We start from the raw sequence: 11,003 nt of genomic DNA, 5'->3' as shown, positions 1-11,003 counted from the left end.
CTATCCATTTCTTTATTTACTGTGTGGGAAGATGGTTGGGTGTGACACTGTTTGAACTCAAATTTCATAGAGGATAGAAAATGTGCCCAAACTATTTAATATGAAAAGAACAAATTCAGGCCATCTATCCCCTTCCTTCTGTTTCTGTAATCTGGTGAGTTGTCCAACTTTATTTTTAAGATTCTCTTCATGGGGTTTTTCATAAGATCCTGCAGAATAATAGGCTTGAAGAAGATTAATTTTACATACCTCATGGTGCAAAATCCTCTTTCCCCCAGTGGAAAGCTAGAAAAGATTGATGAGGTCATTTTGGCTGTTTCACAATAAAAATTCCCTTTATTTTTTTTAGCAATCGGGGCATAAATATACCTTATTTTTATAAGGTATGCTTTTACAGCTACTTTACTTTCACTGGGTAATTTTATGATAGAATTTAAACTTTTCACCAACTTTTATTTATGGTGTTAAAGTTTTACATTTTAGTACTTTGCTTAATTGGCTTCCAGAGAATGACGGACGGGCATGGCTTATATTAATCAGCTCTGAATCTCTGTGGCATATTTTCTTTTACCTTCTTTATTAATTTTATGCTTAGGGGCTGTCGGGAAATAGTATAAATCTTTTCAGGAATCCCACATTTTAGACAAACAAAGTGTGGAAAGATAATAAACCATAGCTCCTTGGCACTTGTGCCCCTCTACGTTGAGATTCTCGAATAATTATACCTCCACACGTTGAGAGCACCACTCTACTGTATTTAAAAATGAAATACATTTCAGTTCATCAACAGCATCCTTTAGTTTGGAGTCTTGGGGTAGAGGTTGTAAATACCTCATTCATTTGTTCCTTTGCTTTTCCTGAGGGAAACCACATCACATTTTGATTTCTTCTGGATATCAAATGGAGACAAAATGACCACTAGCAAGAGAATAGAACATAATTGTCTTAGTCCCTTTACGCTGCTATAACAAAATCCTGCAGACTGGGTAGATTATAAACAACAAAAATTTATTGCTTACAGTTCTGGAAACTGGAAGTTCAGTGTTAAGGTGCCAGTATCATCAGGCAAGGGCCCTCTTTTGAGTTGCAGACTTCTCATTGTACCTTCATGTGGTGGAAGGGGAGAGGTACCTCTCTGGGGTCACTCATAAGAGCATTAATTCCATTCACGAAGGCTCCTCCACTCTCATGACCTAAGCACCTCCTAAAGTTCCCACCTCCCAACACCACTACCATGGGCATTGGGATTTCAACATGGGAGGACACAAACATTTAGATCACAGCAATAACAAACTGTGTTGTAATGGGCATAGGTTGTTTTGTGTAATTTTATTTTTCAGGTGAAAACATTAGCTCATTATAGTATATAATATAGTTTCTATTAAGTAGTAAAATTTTGTCATAGCTTTATTTGATATAAATTAGGTTCACACATATTTTTAGAACTAGCAAATTTTTCAAATTACCACTGAGAGCTCACACATATTTTTAGAACTAGCAAATTAAAATGTATCTTGTGTGGTAATTCACATAGTTTGTCTTTATATGCTTGATTAAGTGAATGAAGTTACCATCATAAAACCTATAGAATTTTCTAATTTAGCAGTGTACATTGTGTTTTCAGTCAAAAGACAACATCTAGTTGAATAAGATAGAAGGGTCAAAGTGCATAGGAAGGTTATCACTGAGATTATCTAGTTTTGCCTAAAGTTTGTATATATGTGGGGGGTGTGTGTGTGTGTGTGTGTGTGTGTGTGTGTGTGTGTGTGTGAGGGAGAGAGAGAGAGAGAGAGAGAGAGAGAGAGATTGATTATGAGGAATTTGCTTGCTTATGCAATTATGTAGGCTATGTTCCATTATCTGCTATCTGTAAGCTGGACACCCGGGAAAGCAATAATGTGATTCCAGTTGTCTGATTTTTGTCCTATTCAGGCTGTCAACCACTGCACCATGTGTACCCACACTGGGGAGGGCAACCCACTTTATTGAGTCCACCACCGATACAAATGCTCATGTAATCCAGAAACACCCTCACAAACACACCCAGGAATAATTTTAATCTGGGTACCCTGTGACCCAGTCAAACTGACACATAAAATTAGCCATTATACTATGTAAATACTTTTGGGGTGATTTAAAATAAAATAATATCAAAATTTTTTATTACTTTATTTGTCATTTGTTTTCTAACTCTAAGTTGCTTAAATTGCTTCTCATCCACCATTGGAAATGACCACTGGATTATTTCAAATTGCCAAGAAGACCATCCACATTAAAAAGTCACATTAAATAATGAAAAGTGATGTATTAGTTTCTTACTGTTGTAACAAATTACCACAAAACTTTGTGGCTTAGAATAACAGAGTTATTATAGTTTGCCCTTGACTCCACTCTCTCCTTTTTCATTCAAGATCTAATTTTGGTTTCTTTTTCCTTCTTAATATGCTTCCTGAATTTTACTTCTCCCATGGACCTACTGAATATACAGTGACATAAGGAGCAATTCCCTTTGAGAGAAATCCAGAAACTAGGGGAGTGACTTCTTCATATTGAGTGACTGAGAAAATGCCCACATAGAAATGGGTAGGAAAAGCTGATACACACTCTTGCCATAAATCCCACCATTGGGACAGTGCCACGCAATCAGGAGTGAATCCCTAACTCCCAGCTTCTCCCCAAGGAGTGGAGGGTTTGGACCACACATCTAGCACCCCAGCTTTTAAGGCTGCCACCCAAAGAATAGACTGCCAAATCACCTAGCTCTGAAAGTCAATGGGTCAAAGAAGAAATCAAAAAAGAAACCAAAAAATATCTTGAGACAAATGAAAATGAAAACATAACATATCAAAACTTATGGGATGCAGGAAAAACATTTCTAAGAGGAAGTTTATAGGGATAAATGCCTACATAAAGAAAAAGAAAAATCTCAAATAAACAACTGAACTTTAATCCTCAAGAAACTTGAAAAAGAAGAGCAAACTAAGCCCAAAGTTAGTAGTAGGAAGGAAATAACAAATATCAGAGTTGAAATAAATGAAATAGAGACTAGAAAAGATCAATAAAGCTAAGAGCTGGTTCCTTTAAAAGATAAAATGAACAAACCTTTAGGTAGACTTACCAAGAAAAAAAGAGAGAAGCCTCAAATAAATAAAATTAGAAAGAAAAGAGGAGACATCACATCTGATACCACACAAATACAAAGGATCATGAGAGACTACTATGAACAATTAATTATATGCTAACAAATTGGACAACCTAGAAGAAATGGATAAATTCTTAGAAATATACAACCTACTAATAACCAGGAAGAAAAAGAAAATCTGAACAGACTAATTGCTAGTGAGGAAATTGAATAGTCTAGGACTAGATGTCTTTACCTGTGAATTCTACGAAACACTTAAAGAAGAATTAATATGCCTTTCTCAGACTCTTCCAAAAACTAGGAAGGGACACTTCTAAACTCATTTTACAAGGCTAGCATTACCCTGGTACAAAAACCAGACAATGACATTACAAGAAAAGAAAATTACAGACCAATATCCCTGACGAGCATAAATACTTGAAAAAAATTTGCAAACAGAATTCAATAGTACATTAAAAGGATCATACACTCTGACCAAATGAGCTGTATTCCTGGTTTCAAGGATGGTTCAACATCCACAAATCAATTAATGCAATACACCACATTAACAAAATGAAGTATAAAAATTATATGATCATCTCAGTAGATGCAGAAAAAGATTTTGACAAAATTCAGTATTCATTTATGATAAAACTCTCAACAAAATGGGTATAGTGCTAGCATAGCTTAACATATTAAAGGACGTACATAAGAAACCCATAGCAAACATCATACTCAACGATGGAAAGCTGAAAGCATTTCCTCTAAGATCAGGTACAAGACAAGAATGCCCACTCTTGCCACTTTTATTCAACATAGCACTGGAAGTCCTAGCCAGAGCAATTAGGCAAGAAAATGAAATAATAGGCATCCAACTCAGAACAAAAGAAGGAAAATTTTCTGTGTTTGCAGATGACATAATATTATATATAGAAAACCCTAAAGATGCCACCAAAAACTATTAGAACTAATAAACAAATTCAGTAAATTTGCAAGATACAAAATCAGCATATAAAAATCAGTTGCTTTTCTATACACTAACAATGAACTATAGGAAAGAGAAATTTAAAAAAAACAATCCCATTTACAACAGAATTAAAAAGAATAAAATACTTAGGAATAAATTTAAGCAAGGGGATGGAAGATCTATTCACTAAAAATTATAAAATACTGATAAAAGACATTGAAGAAGACACAAATAAATGAACAAACATTCCATGCTCATGGAATGGGAGAATTAATATTGTTAAAATGCCATACTACCCAAAGCAATCTACAGACACAATACAATGCCTGTTAAAATTCCAATGAGAATCACTCTGAATGATTCTATATATATAGTATTCTTGAAATAACAAAGTTATAGAGATGGAGAACAAAAGAAAAATACCAATGGCATTTTTCACAGAAATAGAAAAAATAACCCTAAAATTTATATGAAACCACAAAACAGCCTGAATAGTCAAGAAATCTTGAGAAAGAAGGCAAAGCTGGAGGCATCACACTTCCCACTCTCAAACTTTATTACAAAGCTATTGTAATCAAGACAGTATGGTAGTGACATAAAAACAGACACACAGGGCTTCCCTGGTGGCGCAGTGGTTGAGAGTCCACCTGCTGATGCAGGGGACACGGGATTGTGCCCCGCGGAGCAGCTGGGCCCGTGAGCCATGGCTGCTGAGCCTGCACGTCCGGAGCCTGTGCTCCGCAACGGGAGAGGCCACAGCAGTGAGAGGCCTGCGTACTGCGTACCAAAAAAAAAAAAAAAACAGACAGATCAATGAAACAGAATAGAGAACCCAGAATAACCCACTCATATATAGTCAATTAATTTATGACAAAGGAGCCAAGAATATACCGTTGGTAAAGAATATTCTGTTCATTAAATGGTGTTGGGAAAACTGGATATCCACACACAAATGAATGAAACTGGACCCCTATCTTACACCATACACAAAAATCAACTCAAAATGGATTAAAGGCTTGAATGTAAGACCTGTAGCCATAAAACTCCTAGAAATAACGTAAGGTGTAATCTCCTGGATCTGGGTCTTGCAGTGAGTTTTTGGATTTGACACCAAAAGCAAAGGCAGCAAAAGGAAAAATAAACAAGTAGGACTACATGCAATTAAAAACTTCTGTACAGCAAAGGAAACCATCAACAGAATGAAAAGGTAAACAATGAAATGGGAAAAAACATTTGCAAACCACATATACAATAAGTGGTTAGGGGGAAAGTGGGGGGGGTCGTGGTAGGATGAACTGGGAGATTGGGATTGACATATATACACTAATATGTATAAAATGGATGACTAATAAGAACCTGCTATATAAAAAATAAATTAAAAAAAAACAATAAGGGGTTAATGTCCAAAATATACAAGGTACTCATACAACTCAATAGCAAAAAATCAAATAACCCAATTTAAAAAAAGGGCAAAGGACCTGAACAGATATTTTCCTAGAGAAGATATACAAATGCCAACAGGTAGATGAAAAGGTAGTCAACATCACTAATCATCAAGGAAATGCAAATCAAAACCATGAGATATCATCTCACACCTGTTAGGATGTCTACTATCAAAAAGATACAAATAACAAATGCTGATGAGGATGTGAAGAAAAGGAAATCCTGGATGGGGAACTGGTGTTGGTGGGAATGTAAACTGGTACAACCACTATGAAAAACAGTATAGAGGTTCTTCAAAAAATTTAAGATAGAATTATCATATGATCCAGCAATCCCACTTCTGGGTATACAGTTGACCCTTGAACAACACAGAGGTTGGTGGCACTGACCCTCTGCCCAGTTGAAACTCCAAGTATAACTTATAGTTGGTCCTTCTGTATCCATGATTCTTCATCCATGGATTCAATCAACTTTGGATCGTGTAGTACTGTGGTATTTACTATTGAGAAAAAATCCTTGTATAAGTGCACCCTAGCAGTTCAAACCTGTGATGTTCAAGGGTCAATTGTATATCCAAAGGAAACAAAATCATTTTCTTGAAGAGATATCTATACTCCCATGTTCACTGTAGCATTATTCACAATGGCCAAGGTGCAGAAACAACGTGTCTGTCGATGAAAGAATGAATAAAGGATATGTAGTATAAATATAGAATGGAGTATTATTCAGCCTTAAAAGAAGGAAATCTTGCCAGTTGCAACAACATGGATGAATCTGGAGGGAATTATGGTAAATGAAATAGCCAGATAGAGGAAGACATTATTTATATGTGGAATTTTTTAAAAAAAGAAAGTTGAACTCAGAGAAACAAAGAGTAGAATGGCAGCTGTCAGGAGACAGAGGTGAGGGAAAGAGAAAGAGGTTAGTAAAAGGGTATAAACTTTCAGTTAGAAGAGAAATAAGATCTGAGGATCTAATATATAATGGCGACTATAGTTGACAATACTGTATTGTATGATTGAAATTTGATAAGAGTGGAACTTAAGTGTTCTCAAGAGAAAAAAAAGGTAAATATGTGAGGTGATAGATTTAACTCATTGGTGGGGATCATTTTACAAGGTATATGTATGAAAGCATCATCTTTAAATGTATTACAGTTTTGTCAATTATACCTCAATAAAGCAGAAAAAAAAGTGAGAAATGTATTGATAGTGGTGATGATTGTACCACTATCATTCAACTCTGAATATACTAAAAGCCTCATTGTGCACTTTAAAAGGGTGAATTTTATGGCATGCAAAGTATATTTCAAGTAAAAAAATTACATACAAAAATGAAAAAAATGTTGATGTTTCCTTTGTACGAGGCGTTGTTGGTGCTGGTGATTCATTAGTGAATGGAGAAATAGAGGGTGGTACTTAATTCTAATGTGAACAATTCTGGTGGACTTCATAGTTCAAAGAAGGACCACCAGGGGGTGGGGGTGGGGCTGGGGGAGATGAAAGAGACCTGAGCATGGAGCTGAGAAGAATGGTAAAAGGGTTTCTCTTGGGAGGAAATGATACTTTCTCTTCTGAAACAGGAAAGAAAGGAAAGAAAAAAAGAAAGAGAGAGAGAGAGAGAGAGAGAAAGGAAGGAAGGAAGGAAGGAAGGAAGGAAGGAAGGAAGGAAGGAAGAAAGGAAGGAAGGAAGAAAGACAAAGAAGAAAGAAAGAAAGAGAAAGAAGGAAAGAAAGGGAAAGAAAGGAAGGAAGGAAGAAAGAAAGGAAGAAAAGAAAGAAAGGGAAAAGAGAGAGGGAGGGAGGGAGGAAGGAAAGAAGGGAAAGGAAGGAAGGAAGAAAGAGAGAAAGGAAGGAAGGAAGGTTAGAAAAAGTAGGCTTAGATACTGCAAAATTTTGAGAAAGAACTCTGCGGTGTTTCTGTGTGGTGGTGTTATATCTGTAAAGAGAGATGAAATTTAATTCTTATATTGACTTTTTGTGCATATAGGAGAAAATATCAGTTTTATAGTCACAGTACTTCAGCACACTTCACCCAGGACAATAGTCTTCTAGAATCTAGGCATTTGGCAGTCCTGGTCGCAGGTGGGAATTTCTACCTCAGTAGCTGTCCTAGGACAAGTCTATCAGAGCAACTGACACACAGTTTCCAGCCAGCTGTTTGGTCTTATTTTTAGGTTGTAAATTTTTCCAGAAACAAGCTCTGCATTTTCAAGTGCCCTGTGTCCATGCTTTTGATAATAGCTTAATAAATATTTGATTCATGATGTTTGTTAACAGCTACTTCATTTCCAGAAGAAGAATGAATGTGAGTTGCCAGGGTATGTATTCTACTTAGTACTTCAGTTAGTAGGGGGATATGGCAGAGTATCCTATCTTTTATTTATGCTTATAGTTATACAATGCAACTTAGTGATTAAGTGAGGGTTGCAAGTTGGAAGGGACTCTGCTGGGTGGAAATATCTTAAAAATCCACAAGAGGGAGATATATTGCTATTGAAGTAGAATGGTGCTAATGAAATACCAATTCCTAACTTTTCAGAGCAGAATATTTTACTGCATTTCCCCAGCTGAAAATAAGAAAAGGATAGGCTTTCTCAAGTTTGACTTTTCAGTTTTCTTTTGGGATGGGAGATTAGATTTAGGAATGCTCAGTTATTTGCAGAGTCTTGGAATATGCATGATATGTCAAGGTTTATGATGCATCAACAGCTTCAATGAGCACATCTAAAGGCTTTAAGGATTTTTGTTTTTGATCTGATTGTGACTCTTTCAAGGACGGATTGCAAAGCTGTCTTTTCTCTGCTTCCTCTTTTCATTTCTTTGGCAGTGGGGAGTCCGTGCTGGCCAGATTGGGTCTTGTATTCTTACTGGGAAGTGCCCTCGCTAATCTCACTGTCTCCTTTGGGCAAGATGTCTCAGCAGGACGAATCATCTTGGTTTTCAGTGGCCTTTACCTACGAAGAGGCAGAGCTGAACTCTAAGCAACTATAGAAAAGGAACCTTTATTTTTTATTTTATTTTATTTTATTTTTGCGGTACGCGGGCCTCTCACTGTTGTGGCCTCTCCCGTTGCGGAGCACAGGCTCCGGACGTGCAGGCTCAGCGGCCATGGCTCACGGGCCCAGCCGCTTGGCGGCATGTGGGATCCTCCCGGACCGGGGCACAAAGCCGTGTCCCCTGCATCGGCAGGCGGACTCTCAACCACTGCGCCACCAGGGAAGCCCCAGGAACCTTTATTTTAAATAGCATATATTTGTACTTTGAAATTCATACTCCTTGCCTGACCTCCTCATGTTTATGTGGTCAGCAGGGCAGAAACCCTTTATAATTTCAGAAGAAATGTTTGCAACATTATTACTAGATTACTTACAAGCTTTATTTGCTTTCTTTTCAGAAAAAAAATATTTTTTTCTCTTCCGATACGAAGAAATGATATGTACTAATGATACCTTTAGTGTTTGCCTTTCCTGAAGGCTTCCTAATTCGTTTTTTTAGCAGCCATGGCTCACGGGCCCAGCCGCTCCGCAGCATGTGGGATCCTCCCAGACCGGGGCATGAACCTGTGTCCCCTGCATCGGCAGGTGGACTCTCAACCACTGGGCCACCAGGGAGGCCCAAGACTTCCTAATTCTTAAAACTATTTCTTCCTTGGTCTTCCCATTCCCTTTTATAGTGTCCTATTCTCAGTATTCTTTGAGTGATCATTTCCTTCTTCCCACATCATTGCAGTCCAGGGTGACCTCTGTGGTCAGCCTCTCTTAGGAAGGCTGTGTTGTGTAAAGGCTAAGAGCACAGGCTGGAGACAGTCTGTTCTGGGTTCATATCCCAGCTCCAGCACTGACTAGCTGTGTGTGACTTTGTGCAAGTTGCTTCAGTTATCTAAGCCTTAGTCTTACAAACCACAAAATGGGGATAATGATTGGATTTATGTGAGGATGAGATCAGTTAATATATGTAAAGGGCTTAGAACAGGGTCCGGCAAATAGGAAGCACACTTTAAAGGTTGGCCATTACTATTGTTTTCATTATTAATCTCTTCCACCAGAGACTCTCCTTGCAGGAGCTCAGCTACACCATAAGTCTCATGTATTCCCTTTATATCTTTTCTGAGCTCTAGACACATTTCCTAGAGCTTTCTAGACATTTTCACATGGGCTGCCAACAGGGTACCTCAGACTCAACATATTTAGAACTGAACACATTATCTGTCAGTCTCCACTCCTGGTAACCTGCTTCTTTTTCTATTCCCTCTTTTAGCCAATGGCATCATTTCTTGTCTAGGAGCTGAAGCCAGGAAACAAAGAGTTATCCTTGCCTTCAATCCTTTACCTCAAACTCATTTGATTACCAAATTATGTCAATGCACCTATTCAAACTTCATTCACACTCAAGCCCTTTATTACTACAGGGACCTTGAACCCTCTTCTTGCCCTTACTTGTACCTCGTTCTTTCCACTTTGTCCAGAACAATATTTTACAAATGAAAATCTGATCCCATACCTCCTCAGATTAAAAAGTTCTGTATTTTTCATAGCTTTCAATTTTATATATAGTATGACACACAAGATCCTTCATGACCTGGCCCTTGCTTGCCTCACTGTGCTGACCTATTGCTTCTCTTTGCCACATAGAAAATGTTGTTCTCTTTCCCATTTATTTGCTGCTATAATCTTTCAGTGATACGAGCAGTTATACACATGGGATAAAATGATGTTGGGCCACTGTGAATTGAGCTGAAGTAACCATTTCATCTCTTCTCCATGGTCTAGACATTGCTTCCGTGTCTAAATGTCCTGTGTAAGCAGGATTTAATCGAGGCACTTAGAGTGAATTTCTACGTGGACTTATTAAAGCATTGATTTAAGAATTTCAGTATTTTTTAAGTAGCACTAAGGCTCATACCTCTGCCTCAGTCATCTTACGTGGGGCGAATGATTTCATGTGTGACCAGATGGCGTACTCTTTACATGATGCTCTTCGTGTGGTGAAGAGTTTTGGAGTCAAAATCTGTGATTCCGGGTGGAGGCGCTGTAGAAGCAGCCCTTTCCATATACCTTGAAAACTACGCAACCAGCGTGGGCTCCCTGGAACAGCTTGCTATTGTGGAATTTACAAGATCTCTTCCTGTTATTCCTAATACTCTGGCAGTTAATGCTGCCCAAGACTCCACAGATCTGGTTGCAAAATTAAGAACTTTTCATCATGAGGCTCAGGTTAACCCAGAACACAAAAATCTAAAAAGGATTGGTCTTGACCTGGTCAATGGTAAACCCCGAGACAACAAACAGGCAGGGATGTTTGAACCAACCATAGTTAAAGTTAAGAGTTTGAAATTTGCAACTGAAGCTGCAATTACCGTTCTTCGAATTGATGATCTTATTAAATTACACTCAGAATGCAAAGACGATAAGCATGGAGGTTATGAAGATGCTGTTCACTCTGGAGCCCTTGATGACCTGATTTCTTTTATT

General features: G+C 37.8%; 1 non-coding gene across 1 annotated transcript; it reads left to right on the top strand.

Moving 5' to 3' along the window:
• The first annotated feature begins 10,177 nt into the window (after positions 1–10,177).
• Positions 10,178–10,307, top strand: LOC115853973 (small nucleolar RNA SNORA20). Its single transcript, XR_004039813.1, has one exon. It is a non-coding gene; the product is annotated as a small nucleolar RNA SNORA20 (small nucleolar RNA).
• The last annotated feature ends 696 nt before the right edge of the window (positions 10,308–11,003 follow it).

Source organism: Globicephala melas, chromosome 9, assembly GCF_963455315.2.
Source record: "Globicephala melas chromosome 9, mGloMel1.2, whole genome shotgun sequence".
Classification (NCBI taxonomy): Eukaryota; Metazoa; Chordata; class Mammalia; order Artiodactyla; family Delphinidae; genus Globicephala; species Globicephala melas.
This window is presented reverse-complemented; position numbering and strand designations above follow the sequence as displayed.